Here is an 18,303-nt window from a genome sequence, read left to right as displayed (position 1 = left end):
TTCACTTGAAAGGAGTGTTTGGGCCCTTGGATGGTGAGGAGAGGGGAAGTAAAGGGGCAGGAGTTGCACCTTCTGCAGGTGCCGTGAGAGGGGGTTGAGGTATAGGGGGTGATGGAGGAGTGGACCAGGGTGTCCCGGAGGGAACGATCCCTGCGGAATGTGGCCAGGGGTGGGGGGGAGATGTGTTTGGAGGTGGCATCATGCTGGAATTGGCAGAAATGGCGGAGGATGATCCTTTGAATGCGGAGGCTGGTGGGGTGATAAGTGAGGACAAGGGGGACCCTATCGTGGTTCTGGAAGGGAGAGGAAAGAACAAGGGCGGATGTACAGGAGATGGGCCGGACACGGTTGAGGGCCCTGTCAACCACTGTGGGTGGAAAACCTCGGTTAAGGAAGAAGGAAGACATGTCAGAGGAACTGTTTTTGAAAGTGGCATCATCAGAACAGATGCGACGGAGGCGAAGGTTTTGAGAGAATGGGATGGACTCCTTACAGGAAGCGGGGTGTGAGGAGCTGTAGTCGAGGTAGCTGTGGGAGTCGGTAGGCTTGTAATGAATATTGGTGGACAGTCTATCACCAGAAATTGAGGCAGAGAGGTCAAGGAAGGGAAGTGTCAGAGATGGATCATTTGAAAATGATGGAGGGGTGGAAATTGGAAGCAAAATTAATAAATTTTTCCAGGTCAAGACGCTCCCTATCCACCCTGTCCATGCCCTTCAATCTTGTACACCTCCATCAGGTCGCCCCTCAGTCTTCCCTGCTCCAACGAAAACAACCCAAATCTATCCAACCTCTCTTCATAACTTAAATGTTTCATCCCAGGCAGCATCCTGGTGAATCTCCTCTGCACCCCCTCCAGTGCAATCACATCCTTCCTATAGTCTGGTGACCAGAACTGCACACAGTACTCCAGCTGTGGCCTCACTATACAGCTCCAACATGACCTCCCTACTTTTGTAATCCATGCCTCAATTGATAAAGGCAAGTGTCCCATATACCTTTTTCACCACCCCACTAACATGCCCCTCCACCTTCAGAGATCTATGGACACACACACCAAGGTCCCTTTGTTCCTCCGAACTTCCTACTGTCATGCCGTTCATTGAATACTTCCTTGACAAATTATTCCTTCCAAAGTGTATCACCTCACACTTTCCAGGGTTAAATTCCATCTGCCACTTATCTGCCTATTTGACTATCACGTCTATATCTTCCTGTAGCCCATGACGCTCAACCTCACTATTAACCACCCGGCCAACCTTTGTGTCATCCGCAAACTTACTAATCCTACCGCCTACATAGTCATCTATGTCGTTTATATAAATGACGAACAATAGGGGACCCAGCAAAGATCCCTGTGGTCCGCCACTGGACACGGGCATCCAGTCACGAAAGCATCCTTCTATAATCACCCTCTGCCTCCTACATCTAAGCCAATTTTGAATCCACCTTATCAAATTACCCAATATCCCATGTGCCTTTGCCTTCTTTATAAGTCTCCCACGTGGGACCTTGTCAAAGGCTTTGCTGAAATCCGAATAAACTACATCAACTGCACTGCCCTCATCTACACACCTGGTCACCTCCTCAAAAAATTCAATCAAATTTGTTAGGCATGACCTCCCTCTGACAAAGCCATGCTGACTATCCCTGAACAAACCTTGCCTCTCCAAGTGGAGATAGATTCTCTCCTTCAGAAATTTCTCCAATAGTTTCCCTACCACTGACGTGAGACTCACTGGCCTGTTGTTCCCTGGCTTATCTCTACAACCCTTCTTAAATGGTGGAACCACATTAGCTGTTCTCCAGTCCTCTGGCACTTCCCCCTTGGCCAGAGGGATTAAAAATTTGGGTCAGAGCCCCTGCGATCTCCTCCCTTAGCAGTCTGGGACACAAGTCATCCGGACCTGGAGATTTGTCCACTTTTAAGCCTGCCAACACCTGCAAGACCTTGTCACTCCCTATATCAATTTGCTTAAGAACATTACTGTCTCTCTCCCCGAGTTCAATACCTTCATCCTCATTCTCTTGCGTGAAGACGGACGTGAAGCATTCATTCAACACTCTAGCGATGTCCTCTGGCTCTACCCATAGATTGCCCCCTTGGTCCCTTATGGATCCTACTCTTTCCCTGGTTATCCTCTTCCCATTGATATACTTATAGAATATCTTGGGATTTTCCCTACTTTTACCAGCCAGAGCTTTCTCATACCCCCTCTTTGCTCTCCGAATTGCTTTAAGCTCCACCCTGTACTCCACTAATGCCTCTGCTGATTTGCTTCCCTTGTACCTGCTAAAAGCCTCTCTTTTCCTACTCATTGTAACCTGAATATCTCTGGTCATCCATGGTTCTCTGGGCTTGTTACTCCTTCCCATCATCCTAGAGGGAACATGTTGAGCCTGTACCCTCCCCATTTCCTTTCTGAACACCACCCCCCCCCCCACTGTTCCTCTGTAGATTTCCCCACAAGTAACTGTTCCCAGTTTAACTTGACCAGATCCTGCCTTATTTTACTAAAATCCACTCTCCCCCAATCTAAAACATTTTTTTGCAATTTGTCGATTTCTTTGTCCATAACAAACTTAAACTCTACCATATTGTGGTCACTATCACTAAAATGCTCGCCCACCATCACCTCAGCCACCTGTCTGGCTTCATTCCCCCGAATTAGGTCTAGCAATGCACCATCCCTTGTTGGACCCTCTACATATTGACCTAAAAAGTTCTCCTGTACACATTTCAAGAAATCCACTCCATTCAAGCCCTTAACACTGTCTATCCCAATTAATGTTGGGAAAGTTGAAATCACCTAATATAATTACCCTATTGTTATTGTTTTTACAAACCTCCCCAAATTGTGTACATATTTGCTCCTCAATTTCCCGCTGACTATCTGGGGGTCTGTAACAAACACCTAATAATGTGGTTGCCCCTTTTTTATTCCTAAGCTCTACCCACAAAGCTTCATTCGATGCCCCCTCCAAGATATCATCTCTCCTTACTGCAGTAACGGACTCATTAGCTAATAATGCAACGCCTCCTCCTCGTTTACCCCCTCCCGTCCCGCCTGAAGATTCTATATCCCAGAATGTTGAGCGCCAATCCTGCCCTTCCCTCAACCATGTCTCAGTGATGGCTACTATATCACAATTCCGCATGTCAATCCTCACCCTTAACTCATCTGTTTTACCTGTAATACTCCTGGCATTAAAGCAGAGCACTCCTCAAACATGAGAAAATGGCCTTTCACTAAACACCTGGAAAGCTAGAACAAAAACAGAATTACCTGGAAAAACTCAGCAGGTCTGGCAGCATCGTCGGAAAAGAGTTGACGTTTCGAGTCCTCATGACCTTTCAACAGAACCACTGACAAGGTTGGTGCTGTTGTTGTCTTTTAATATAATATCAGTTCTGTTGAAGGGTCATGAGGACTCGAAACGTCAGCTCTTTTCTTCTCCGCCAATGCTGCCAGACCTGCTGAGTTTTTCCAGGTAATTCTGTTTTTGTTTTGGGATTTCCAGCATCCGCAGTTTTTTGTTTTTATACCTGGAAAACTAGGTTCTCTTTCAACTAACTCCCGCAGCACAACACCACTGCACCCCCCCTCCTTTCCCCAACCCATTAAGTTCACTGGTAAGATCCTGGAAATTGTGGACCATTTTTCATACCCTGGGAGCCTCCTCTCACTGGCAGACAGAATGAAATTCATCACCACCTCCAATATGCCAGCTTAGTCTTCAGCCATCTGAGGAAGAGGATATTTCAGGACCAGGATCTCAAACTTAACACTAAGGTCATGGTTAATGGTACAGCAGTGATCCCCACACTCCTATATGCTTCAGTGATTTAGACAACCTGCAGCAGGCACCTCAAAGCATTAAGTACCACCAGTGGTGCCTTCACAAAATTCTCCAAATCCAATGACAAGAAAGGTGGCTCAAAAGCAGTGTCATCGCCCAGGCTTACATGCTCAGCATTGAGGCGCTACTTATTTAAAACCAGCTCCGCAGGGTGGGACATGTCGATCATATGCCTGACACCAGACTGCTGAAGCAACTGTCATACTTAGAACTTCGTTGTAGTAGGAGACTCCCAGCAGGACAGTGGAAACGCTTTAGGGATGTCCTCAAAGCATTCCTGAAGAGGACAAGCATCCCTTCCAGCTCACAGGAGACCCTGGCTTGTGACCAACTAAAATGGAGAAGGCTCATTCAGGAAGGCACCAAACATATTGAGACTTCATCAGAGAGGCGAAGTTGAGATCCAGAGAGAGCACACAAATCCCCAAACTCATCTAGCTGACCCTTCAAGCACCACCTGCCCCACACATGGTACAGTCTGTAGATCGTGCATTGGCTTCTCAGTCAAGCCCATCAAACTGGATTGGGAGCAAGTCATCCTTGATCTCGAGGGAATGTCTGTCAGGAAGATATCATTTCCATTATGTTACTAGAACTTATTGTAAAAATTAGTCAGTTTACATTCAGGATTAAGGCCAGGTCTTAGATTTCTGTTTGAGGATTTGAGGCATCTTGCAAGGAAACATTTCTCCAAGCATTAGGTCTACAATCCACAACTTCTTGTACTTGAGTGAGAGATATAACTATAATTGAGAAAGAACCAATGTTTATAAAAAGTTGACCTCCACTTCAAAAGAACTGAGAAACAAATCTGCGCAATATCCCTTGGATACACTCCATTGAATTGCATTCCTACATTATGATAGTGAAGCAAAACTCCTTAAGGAAGTGGTGTTAGTTGTGGCTCAATGAGTAGCACTCTCACCCGACACTCACTGAACACAAAAATTAAGGCTGACACTGCCATCTTTCAGCTGAAATGTTAAAGCCAGGCCCCCTCAAGAGGCTGCAAGTCCCATAGCACCAATCTGAAGAGCAGCAAGGGAACTAACTGCAGTGTCTTGGCCAATATGTATCCCTCAATTAACATCATACAATAAAAAAATAGGTTATCTGGTCTTATCACATTGCTGTTTGTGGGCATTTGCAGTGTTCAAGTTAGCTGCCATGTTTCCTACATTAAAACTAACTACACTTCAAAATTACGTAACTGGTGGTAAAGGGCTTTGAGGCATCCAGTGGTCATGAAAAGTGTTATGCAAATGCAAGTCCTTTCCTTTTTAAACTTTTCCCAACTATGTGATACGTTTCTACTTATTGAGGAGGGCTACAAAAGTACATGGCTTGCAACCCACAAAAAAAATTGGTGCAAAGTTACTCTGCAAAAGGTAATTATTAATTCATCGAATACAAACACATTCACTGCATCTGTAAAAAGCTAAAAGTTTCAGGTTTTAGGAGGCAATGATCTCCCTATGGAAGCTACCTTCAGCAGGGAGGATGAATAAGTTGGGCTAAGAAAGAGCTTCATCATGGAAGGCATTGAGGATTATTTGAATTTGAAGAAAAATCTCCTCATGGATGTTTTCTTCACCTCGGAACCTGAAAGGATTCTAAAAATTCATGTCTGTAACACTAAATATTTGTCCTGGAAAGAAAAATACTGCAGATGCTGGAGATCTGAAACTTAACAGGGGAAAAAAAAAGGTAAATACTCAAGCTAGTCAGGTCATGCTTCAGAACCATTTCAAAATAATCTTGGCAAACACTTGGGATTAGTTCAACTGCACCTACTCTCCATCTGAGAATAGTACCATTTAGCAAACACAGTGGAACTTGCATTATCTGCCACAATCTGCTTTGGTGGATAAACAGGAATCCCTAAATTTTGATCTCATGCATACACCACCACAATTTGCTAGGCATAGGAATTAAGTCAAGTGCAATAAAAATAAATTGAATTTATTCTTAGGCTAAGAGATTCACATCCATCATTCAGGACAAAATCGATGTTAGCAGCTGTTCTATGATGCAAAAACCTTGGCTTGGTTTGGTCCCGCAAAAAGAGTGAATTATCTGGAAGGCAAATAATCAGAGCAACAAGGTCGCAATTTAAATTCAGTGTTAGAAAAATCGCAATATGAATTTAATACTTGACCCCATCTCCTTAAAAATATATTGTCAAAGCAGTTAGTGATGGTTCAAGCAATTCACAATGAAGTATATGCAGTGTGGCAAATAATGTTTTTCTAGCTTTTAAAAAAAATGTTTCTAGCAACTTTTAAAACCAAGTTATGAAATAATCCAGTCCTGCAGAAAAACATAAATTGACATATTTGAATTCTATTTACAATGGAAATTTGAATTTGGAATTGTGTTTTCAATTCATTCCTGCCTCCCACACCCAGTTCAAAGGAGCAACCCCGCATACAATTGAGGAATTTTCAGAAACACTGTTTTCTCTATTGCTTTAAAAAATACTAAAAGCCATTCACTTGTGATGCCAACAAAAGTGAGACACTGTAATAAGGCTCGCGAAGGACTTGAGAGTTTAAACATGGTTGAGTTTGAGTCAGAAATTGCTAAAATTGTACAAAATGAGGTTCGCCAAGTTTTGGGATGGATTGAAGAGGTGGAATAAATTACAAACTAAATTCACTTCTGAAATACAGGAGTCTGCTCCTCGAGACACAAATTTAAGCTAATCAATTTTTCATTAGTCTAAACAAGTTTTTGTACTATATTACACACTTCCACATGTTTCAGTCCCTGAAGCACCTCTGTTTTGTTCATTTCACAGATCATATGGCACAGAGCCAGCAACAAAAAAGTGACAAAGAACTTCAATTCAGGAAAACGCTTCACTCATAGCCAATTCGCTCTCATCTGTGTGAATGCTACTTGTCCAAAGTATGAAGACTCCAATAATGCAAATCATAATACTTCAAAAGAAAACAATTTGAATGGAAAATTGATCCAAGTCAGCCAACTGGTTGTGCAGCAAGACTGGTGGGGAGTGGGAGAGAGAGAAGAGAAAGAAAAGCTTCTAATTCGACCAATTAGAACAAATAGGATTACAAAAACATCAGCTCCTCATGGTTGAGAGTCTGATTTCCAAACTTCCTAAGAATACAAAGTCCCAAAACTTGTCATTGGCTCAGATATTCCAGTGTCCAGATCATCAAGAGACCAGACGTACAACCCAAGATGCGGGATGGGGCCCTGAGGAAGTCCCAATGCGCTGATCTCCATGGGAAATCTGATGGGCAATTCCCCTGCTCCCTCCGCAAAAATCTAAAGTCAGCGCCTTTGGACAGTTCCGACTTACTTACCCGAATAGCTACCCAGTAAAATCCTAGTTTAACTCCTGGGTAATTACAGAACTGACCCACCCCCCCACTCACGGACCCCACTGCTGACTACCTCTTCGATCTAACTACTCCTCCCAACTCCACCAAACCGCCACCCTACCCAGTTACCTCACCAATCCTGCCCATTCACTCATTCGTCCACTCACCCATTCACTAACACTGGATGTTTAAGCTAACCGTACAGCAGTTACTGCCGTAAAAAGGTGTGCATCTAAAACAAAAACAGAATTACCTGGAAAAACTCAGCAGGTCTGGCAGCATCGGCGGAGAAGAAAAGAGCTGACGTTTCAAGTCCTCATGACCCTTCAACAGAACTAGGTGAATCCAAGGAGAGGGGTGAAATATAAGCTGGTTTAAGGTTGTGGGGGGAGGTTGTAGGCACAAGCAAACAATGATAGGAGCAGATCATCAAAAGATGTCACAGACAAAAGAACACAGAGGTGTTGAAGTTGGTGATATTATCTAAATGAATGTGGTAATTAAGAATGGATGGCAGGGCACTCAAGGTATAGCTCTAGTGGGGATGGGGGGCATAAAAGATTTAAAAATAATGGAAATAGGTGGGAAAAGAAAAATCTATATAAATTATTGGGAAAAACAAAAGGAAGGGGGAAGAAACAGAAAGTGGGTGGGGATGGAGGGGGGAGCTCAAGACCTAAAGTTGTTGAATTCAACATTCAGTCTGGAAGGCTGTAAAGTGCCTAGTCGGAAGATGAGGTGCTGTTCCGCCAGTTTGCATTGGGCTTCACTGGAACAATGCAGCAAGCCAAGGACAAACATGTGGGCAAGGTAAGGAACGTGTGGATCTTCTATGCTGATTCTCTTCACAGGTCACTGTGGATTTTGTGTGGATTTTGCGTTGATCAAGTTCTTCTGGCTGCTGCATCAGTAGTTGGATCCTTGTAAACATAACCAGGTTAAGTGTGTTGTTTTTTGACTGATCAGCCTCAGAAGCAGCAGTTCCAACACTGAGAAGATTTGGGTCATAATATTTCACCTCATCTTTCTGCAGCCAAACAACCAAAAAGCAGTGAAATATGGGGTCCTGACTTTTCAGGAAAACGTGACACCCATTTAAATCACATATATGCTTCTGACCGAGTGATCATCAACAATGATGGTTACATTGAATATTGCTGATACAAATTAGATTTACTTCAATAATGCATATGCCGCAAAACATTTCCATTTGCAATTACAACAATTCAATGCAATTTGAACAGCCTCATCAAAAAACTTGATATCCTATGAATCAATGTACAACTGAACATGCAACAGGAAAAGACAATGAGTTGCAAATTCAATACTGGAGATCAGTAATATGCCTGATATGTTGCAGCAGTCAACTTAATATTCCAAAGCAATATGAGTTACTTTTCTGAGGACAAGAAGAACACAATGACAGTACTTTTGGGCAATATCAATTGAGATGGCACCATTACATACTTCACTGCAGAAACAGTAGGTGTTGACTGAAACAGAAACATGATTTTTCCTGGAACTGTGGGAAAAAATGAGAAATCTTGCTTTTCTCTTTCATCTTTACCTTCTGCAGACATAATGGTTTAGGATTATACAATGTAAACAAAACATATAAACATTAAGAACGGGCATATAAAATACATACAAATAACATGGGCAGACTTTACACAGTAAAACAACAAACAAATTTGAAATCTGCAAATTAGCAGATTAAGATTATCAATGTTCCCAATCTAAATAATATATAGCATGTAACACTCTATTCAATCCTAATTATAACTGAGCTGAAGTGGGTAATGACTACTCTGACTGCCAGTCTTACTGATATCCATTCTCGGATAGCTGCGTTATCTTCCAGATTATTCAACATTTTAATATTTATGGGAGTTTACTGAAAAGGACAGCCCTGATGCTAGTGTTTGGTGTAATTTGTCTTTCTGGCACTACAATTCGGATACATGCTTAGACACATATTTATATATTTAGTATATCAGAGGCAAATTACTGTATTGTAAACAATCAGCACCAACTACACTGAGCATTTATAATTTTTTTGATGCAGTAGTTATTCACAAGATAAATACAGATAAATTAAAGTTCATCCAAGTTTACAGTTCCTCCCACAGTCACCAAACTGCATGTCGAGGGAACACAAGGTTCTAATCTCTGCTACTTTATCCAGAAGACAACTGCAAATGTTGCCACTTTTGCATGAATATGTTTATCCAAACATCTGCCCTAAAAAGTCCTTTGATCATTTTTAGCTTATATTCCTTTGTCTTAACTTGAACTAATTTTCCAGATTTACCTTACCATATCATTTAACATCTGCTATACTAAAAAGCTAGACAACTCCACTTTATGTAGTCTTTCCACAAATTCAATTCTTGGCATCAGGGATCAGCACCATCTCCATGACTTCAATGTTTCATTGCTGATTTGCTAAGCCACGAAACAACGTTCAACGTGCAATATTCTGACCAGGACACTGCCTAGATATTAAGCATGACACCTGCTGATTTATAACCTAATGATCTAGCATTATAAATTCAGCATTCCACTTTGTTGCTGCTGCTCCAGAGCGGTGGTAAATCCACTATCACTCCCAGTAGTCAAATCACTGTGGAACAGCAAAGAACAAAGTGCATGGAATGCTGAATTATATTGCTAGACCAGTCATTCAAAGATTACTGAAACAATGAACAGTCTGAATACTGATATGCACTAAATTACAAAATATAGCATATTTTTGGGCTGATGGAGCAGGACAGGAGTGCAGCGAGCTTCCCACTTGCAAAAATCACACAAGATTGACCCTGCTGGATGATTCCAAAGTCAGCCTTTCTTTCGTGCTCAAGGCAAGCATCAAGAATGGTGCTGGGATCTTGTTGAGGAACAGAGGGGATATTGGCACAAGCTGCACACAATTAGAGGGATGGGGAGGCAACACGAAGGTAATAGGAAATATATCAGGGAAAATTCTTATTCAATCTTTCCTTTTCTTCTCCTCCCCCCCCCTCCCCCAGGAGCTTTACCTAAAGAAATTCCACTTGTGAGCAAAACCAGAGCTAGGAGCCATAGTCACTAAGGAATTTAAAAGGGAACTCGGGAGAGACTTACTTACTCAAAGAGTGGCAACAACTACAAAATCCAGAATTATTATAGCTCAGGGAGGTCATTCAGCCCACTGTGCACACACTGGCTCTCCGAATGAGCAATTCATCTAGTGCCATTGTCCTGCCTGCACCCTGTAACTCTGTACATTCGTCTTTTTCAGTTAAGTCTAATTCTCTTTTGAATGCTTTGATTGTGCACTGGAGGCAGGTTCAATCAGGCTGCGTGAAAATGTCATTTTTGGTTCCTTTGCCAATCATTTTAAATCTGTGTCCTCCCATTCTTAATATTTTGACAAGTGGGAGCAATATGCCACCACAAAGTGTAGTTGAGACAAATAGTATTGACCCATTTAAGGATAAGTTAGATAAACAAACAAGGGAGATAGAAATAGAAGAATACATTGATGGGGTTAGATGGAGGAGGGCAGAAGGAGGCTGGTGTGGAACATAAGCACTGGCATGGATCTCCTGTCTGTTGGATCTGTTGAGCTAAGTGGCCTGTTTCTGTACTGTAAACACCTAATACTTAATAAAATTCAGAACTTCAAACAGCAAAAACAAAACATGACTTCCTGGTCTCTCTGAAGCTCAGGCCAACACATAATACTGTAATACTCCTCTTGGGCACTATGGGTGCATGGCAGGGATGAAGCAGGAGTTCGACATTCTGGATCCCTCTTCTCCTACCAAGCTGCATAGGCATTTCACTGAGGTTCAATATCCCTGGCTCCCCTCAGCTCTTGCCCTAACACTCCCCCACCCGCCCCACTTGACACCCCCACCCTCACACAGGCACCTTCCTTATCCAATCTCTGTTTTACTTCAGAGGGCTTACTCTTCCCCCTCCCCCTTTTACCTCACATTCACAGTCCCCATTTCTCATTCCTCAGCCTATCCTACTCCTTCACCCCAATCCCAGTCTTTCCTACATTACCCATCAAGTTCTCAAAAACTAAAAGAGCATTTCAACTAAGTCCAGGCCAATTCTCAAACTTAAGAGCTCATATTAATCTTGCCTCCTTTGTGATTATGTTAATAAAGGTATAAACACAGCTAAACATATTACAATGCAAGGTCAAGGTGTATCTTGAAGTATTCCAACATGTATTTAGCCAGAGAGAGAGAGACAGACAGACAGACACACACCCCATCTCAATTCATCCCACATTGATAGTACCAATCATACTGAAACTTAGCACTATAATGATGCTATCACACATGATGCTATCATGAAACTTTTTGAAACACTTAGACAAAATATTGCACATACACTGTTTAACTGTGCCCATCTGCTAGAGTTGGTCAATGCAGATTTCACCCCCCCCCATATAAAAGGCAATGTTATTATACTTGACCAGAAATCAAGATCTAGACAGCAATAATGAATTTGAAACATTTTACTATATCAATCACTGTCAAGAGAAAAATGAGGACTAAAGTAATCACTGGCACATTGAAATAAAAATATACAGAGGGATCCTTTCTCAATCTTTGTCCAGTTAACTATAAAAGTACCAAAAGCACCACAGAGCAGTTGGATCCATAAGCATCCCCACAGCCCTCAACATGCTTAGTTTCAAATCCCAACAATAAAAAAAATCATGGAGTAATTCCAACAAGCATTCCAGAGAGAAAGCAAAAGAATACCCAAGCAAGGTTGCACATCATCTGCTTGCTTTGTGAATGATACACCTTTTTGGGAAACTCAGTGGGAGACAAGGCTTCAACAAAAGAGGAGGTTTCATCCACATTATCCGGGCATTCACAAAACTATCCAAATGGAAGACTCAATCATCTTTTATGACCTATGAGCACCTTGCTCAAAATTGATTCAGGACTGTGGATACTGTCGCTAGCAAAAGCACCAGCAAAAATGCCTCCAAACATTTGGATGTATTTATCTACTAGCAGTGTGATCAGATCAGTCTTTCAGTTCATGTGCCCAGGATCTAACTAATGATCCAGAGAGGGGGTCATGTATTCCTTCCAACTGGAACAGAGAAAATTCCTTCATGCACCACCTTTCTGGAGAACTCCCAGAAAAAATCCTGTAATAAGCTGTTACCTGTACATTATTAGATGAATCAAAACAAACTCGAGCAGAAAGGGCTGAACTCCCAAGGTGAAGGGAGAGCGATTGCCCTTGACATCAAGGCAGCATTTGACCGAGTGTGGCACCAAGAAGCCCGAGCAAACTGGAGTCAATGGGAATCAGAGGGAAAACTCTTTGCTGGTTGGAGGCATACCTAGCACAAAGGAAGATGGTTATGGTTGTTGGAGGTCAATCTTCTCAGTTCCAGGACATCACTGCAGGAGTTCCTTACGGCAATGTCCTTGGCCCAACCATCTTCAGCTGCTTCATCAATGACCTTACTTCCATCATAAGTTCAGGAGTGGGGATGCTCGCTGACGATTGCACAATGTTCAGCACCATTCATGATTTCTCAGATACTGAAGCAGTCCACGTCGAAATGCAGAAAGACCTGGACAATATCCAGGCTTGGGCTGACAAGTGCCAAGTATAATTCACACAACACAAGTGTCAGGCAAAGACCATCTCCAACAAGAGAGAATCCAATCATCACCCCTTGATGCTCAATGACATTACCACTATCAATATCCTAGGGACTGCCATTGACCAGAAACTGAACTAGACTAGCCATATAAATACTGTGGCTACAAGAGCAGGTCACGGGCTAGGAATCGTGCGACGAGTAACTCACCTCCTGACTCCCCAAAGCCTGTCCACCATCTACAAGACACAGGTCAGGAGTGTGATGCAATACTCCCCACTTGCCTGGATGAGTGCAGCTCCCACAACACTCAAGAAGCTTGACACCATCCAGGACAAAGCAGCTCGCTTGATTGGCACCACATCCAAAAACATTCACTCCCTCCACCACCGACACACAGTAGCAGCAGTGTGTGCCATCTACAAGATGCACTGCAGGAATTCACCAAAGCTTCTTCAAAAGCATCTTCCAAACCCACGACCACTACCATCTAGAAGGACAAGGGCAGCAGGTAGATGGGAACACCACCATCTGGAAGTTCCTCTCCAATTCACTCGCCGTTCTGACTTGGAAATATATTGCCATTCCTTCACTGTCACTGTTTCAAAATCCTGGAACTCCTTCCCTAACAGCACTGTGGATGTACTTACGCCACATGGACTGCAGCAGTTCAAGAAGGCAGCTCACCATCACCTTCAAGGACAACTAGGGATGTGCAATAAATGCTGGCCTAGCCAGCGAAGCCCACATCCCGTGAATAAATAAAAGAAAAGATACTGCAAAGCCCCCAAGGTGTTGATAACTTTGGTTTCATGCTACCAGTAAATTTCATTATAGGGACAAGGCACATTCTTCAATTAAATGCAAAAAGATCTCCCTGTTTCTTTAAAAAAGTATAATTCACAATGTGAATTTATCACAATCTTCCACATATTAACCACTATAACAGAATATAACCACAGCTACAATATAATGCACTGAAAATTGTCATCCAGTTGGTTCAGAGACAGGATAATAGAAAGGAAAGAGAATACTACATAAGAATTTGGTATTACTGATCAAGTCATGTGGTTCAATCACAGCAGAGCCCCATGTGTCACTGTCTGCCTTGACACATCAGCAAAAAGCCACTCCAATGAACTCCGCCCATGTATACAGAGATATTAGTTTATTGCAAACATGCAATGCTTTTCAAGGTTCATTGATAAGCTACAGCATCAGAATTTGTCATCTGATCGCCTTGACATATTAGTGCTTTGCATTGCGTAAACATTTTACCAATGATTAAGATGTACACTATTTATTTTCATAAAATATCTATACTTATGGCCCAATATTGTGCTATCAAAATATTAATTCTTCTAATCGTAGTGGTGATATTTAGATATGCAGATTGTGTTGGTAGCCAGAAAGCAGCAAATTTAGGAATATGAAAGGCTAATGCTCAAACCTCAAAATTAAAACACTGGGAGCTTACATAAAATGGAAGAGATTACACATTGGATACTTTTGCAAAAATGCTTTGGAGTGCAACAACATTCTGTGGTTTCAAATGACGATGGAAACTGCACATCATCTGGATTCTTCCAGCATATAGCTTTCACATAACATACAGAAGCTATGTTATTCTCCAGATCACACAGTAAGCTTCCAAACAAGATCACAATGTGAACTTATCACAATCTTCCACATATTATCCACTATAACAGAATATAACCACAGCTACAATATAATGCACTGAAAATTATCATCCAGTTGGTTCAGAAACAGGGCAATTTGAAGGAGAATAATACAGAAATATTTGGTATTATTGATCATCACTTTTGAGCGACAATTCACGTACTGTTCCTTGCCAAAGCCATGACCTATATGCATTTATGTTGTTTCATTTGCTTCTACTGATCAGCAGGGTTCTGTTGGAATTATCAGATCAGAGGCACCATATCTCTGATCGCAATCTGTTATTTCAACATGGGGGCAAAAAATTGTCATTTCAAAACAATAGACTGCAATTAGAGGTACCGTACCTGTAACCTGTTTATGATAAAGAGACCCAATTTCACTCACAAAACATGGAACTTAGATACAAGACAGGAAGGTAGTGCTCAGATCTACTCCCTTATCAGGCCTGAAGATTTACGGAGGGGAAAACAATTCCATAACAGCACTTGAGATTTCACTGCTTCCCCATCTACCCAATTCCCCATTCTCTCTTGCCAAACTCTGCTGGCAGAAACAACCAAAAGGTAGAGATTTAAAAAGACCTGGAAAGAATATAAGAAAGAGGGAAAAAGAGCAAGATTTCAGTAAGTTGGAAATTTTTCCAGCTTCTATATTATTTGACAGAATCGCCCAGTGCAGTGTAATGGTTTGGCTGATTATATTAAGTTGGCTACAGTTAAATGCCAGTACCTGAAACATTGTTAGTGCAATCAGAGTGAACCTATTAGGCTTAAAATTCCTAATCTTTTTAATATCCATTGGCCTTGGGGGTAGTAATGAGTGGTTGCAGGAATGATAAATAAATGTTAATCTGCTCAATCTGTTTACAAGTAAAGTCTACTGTTCTAATGAAATTTGCTTTTAACTAAAGGTTTAGAAGAAAAAGATTGAGCAAAGAGAGAGAAGACATGAGAGAACAAGGAAATTAAAAGTATTGTTATGCTAATGCTAGTAAGATCCAAAACACCCCTATGAATTTAGAAACATGCATAAGGGAAATATGATGTAATATGAACAAGATACCTGGTTAAACCAATAATATATAAGTTTAAAATTATCAAATTGAAAATATGAACAAGGAGCAGGAGTGGGCCATTGTTCAAAGTTAGTTGGACAAGAATGCCTAATAAGAGATACTTAAATTAGTACGAGAGTTGAGGAGGTAGGTTAGGAGAATAAAGATAACATGCTGTAGGAATATCATTTGGGAGTTACAAGGTAAGTCACTGGGGTTGCTGCAGTATGTGAAAGATGGCGCCAATGAATCAAGCAATAATCATATAAAGAAATTAGGTGCCATTTTGGGGGTAGATTCAATCTACTTGCAGATGTAAAAGTGCATTAATTTTCAAAGACATTAGTGTGGATTGAGAGAAGAGAGTGGACACTGCATAAATGGAAGTCACAGAAACTTTGTGATAAGTTTACATTTCAACCTGCAACAACTAAAGCTGGATACAAAACTGGCTTTAAAATAAACAGTCAAAATGGGAACTTCTTAGGCTAGAATGAGGCTAAAAAGATGGATACTGTAACATTGGGTTCAAGGCTCTTGCTATTTAACACAGCTTGGAATAGGAAAGTTAAAGGGGGGTGGAGAGAGGAGAGAGACAAATGTAATGGAAGTAAAGTTTCCAGATGATCCCAAAATAGGAGGTAGGGCAAATAAGAAGGAATAACATAGCCAGTTCCAAAAGATTTACATCTTTCAGATAAATTGATTTATTTTACACTAAATTTTACTCCAATAATAAATTTAAATGTAAGGGATTGAAAAATTGAACTTTTCAATGGAACATAAGTATTGTGTACCGATTAGGAAAAAGATTCAGGGTGTTAAAAAGTGGATAAATAAACTATCAGCACACTTAACAAATCTAATCGAAAGGGGTTATTTTGTTTGTCAATAAATACTCCATCTAGAGTAGAGTGTATTCTGATCACCTAACCATAGGCACGAGACAAACAAAGCTGATTCCATAAATCAGGAGTTTAAGCTGCAAGGAAGTTGGATTTTGTTTCATTTGTAAGAAAGGAAGTCAGACAGGTTTTTTTTAAAAACAGAAGTTCGAGAAACTTGTGGAATAAGAGGAAAATGGTTTTCCAAAGTAGACTGGCTTGATGGCCCAAATGGCAAAGTTTTAAAAATGCTCGCATTTTATAAACATAATGAGCAATTGAGATGGCATTAATGAGCTGTTTGAGCTCTTGCCATTTATGAAACCTATTATCTCACTCCTACATGCTTCACTGTAACATATTGCAGACTGCAACATACACCTGAACCGCTGGAACAGTTCAATTCAATGCTGCGTTCCAAGAGTAGCATTCACCTGAAGTATATTATCAACCTGCTTTGCGTATAGAATGGGGCTTGATTCTACACCCTGCTCACTCAAGAGGCGAGACGACGACCAACTGAACTGAAGATGCTGGAATCAATTCCACGAAACAATAAGCATCTCTGCTATGCAAAATTTTAGACAGTAAACAAACTGCTCCGATACAAACGATAGCCGTAACACAGGTCATTTCAGCTGCAAACGAATATTGTATATTCAAAGCCCTCACTTATGGAAATGTTTCTTTGTTAGTTGTTTATAACTATGTACAGGTAATATGTGCGATTACTAACGACTGATCGACAGTACAGTATTAAAGCCTGAGTCTGGAAGCTGGGAGGCAAGTCTCATTGTGCTTTGATACAGAGGAACATGATTTGTTCATCAGAAATCTTCCATAAAGCCAGAAACCGATGCAGATTTTTTCCAAGAGAGTCAACGTAAAAGCTCCAGACGAGGAAGTTAAAATAAAATTCAGGAAGTTCAACATCACAAGAGACTTGAACATCTACATTTTACAACACACAGAAAACAAACTTCTGTAAGTTAGGATGAAAAGTCTGGCTCCGGGGATTTGTAAACAGTGAAAGGCTCAGAGCCGCGGGGAGGGCTGACACATCCCAGGCTCAATGCAAGCGCCCGAGCCAGGGCGGCGCTCACAGGATCCGAGCCGCTTCCCCGTCTGCGGCGTTGTGTGTGAGAGAGAGAGCCGGAGCGGCGCGGCGCGGCCCATTCCAGGTGCCCAGTCCCTCAGGCTACAGCAGGCCCGCTCACCCCCCCCGGCGCTATCCGCTCAACACCGCTCTCACCTCATACACATGCCGACAGAAGGACACTCAGACACGGTGCTGCCACTCTCTCTCCCTGGTCCCGGGCTGTTTACTCGCGACCGCTCCGGCTCTATTTTCTTCCCTTTTTTTTTCCTCACAGGCTCAAACCATCCGTGCCCCGCCCCCTCACGTGACCGTCGCAAATATGGCAGGAGGCGGTCCCTTCCACGCCCCCTTCCCTGTCTAGACCAATCAACACGTTCTGCCTTCACAGAGCGCTCGCATTGGTTGGCGACGCTGACTGTCACACAATGACCCGCCCTCAAAATTGACTGAGAGCCGATGATGTCATCGCTCAACAGAGTCTCAATCAAACTTGGAGAGAGGAGGGGGGTTTGGGCGGATTGGAGGGGGGATTGGGGGAGTGTGGGAGAGAGGGGGCGGATGGAGATGAAAGGAGAGATGGTGGAGAGAGAGGGAAGGTTGAGAGAAGGGAGAGGTGGGGAATGTGGAGAGAGACAGAGGGAAAGTGAAGAGGGAAAGAGGAGGGGAAGAATGGAGAGAGGGGGAGAGGAGGAGAGAGGGAAGTTAGGGAGGAGATGAAAGGTGGTGGGGAGGGGAGGGGA

The 18,303-nt window shown here is 42.1% G+C and overlaps 1 protein-coding gene across 9 annotated transcripts in view; it reads right to left on the bottom strand.

Moving 5' to 3' along the window:
* The window catches only part of LOC121290385 (transcription regulator protein BACH1-like), a 117,916-nt gene extending 100,050 nt beyond the window's left edge, over window positions 1–17,866 (bottom strand). For all 9 annotated transcript variants that reach the window (XR_005945792.1, XM_041210795.1, XM_041210794.1 and 6 more), the window contains exon 1: window positions 17,717–17,866. The gene's annotated coding sequence lies outside the window, so the exon portion shown is untranslated. The remainder of the gene's footprint in view (window positions 1–17,716) is intronic.
* Between the last annotated feature and the right edge of the window lie 437 nt (window positions 17,867–18,303).

This window comes from Carcharodon carcharias, chromosome 18, assembly GCF_017639515.1.
Source record: "Carcharodon carcharias isolate sCarCar2 chromosome 18, sCarCar2.pri, whole genome shotgun sequence".
NCBI lineage: Eukaryota > Metazoa > Chordata > Chondrichthyes > Lamniformes > Lamnidae > Carcharodon > Carcharodon carcharias.
The sequence above is the reverse complement of the archived record's forward strand: the minus strand, read 5'-3'. Positions and strand labels throughout refer to the sequence as shown.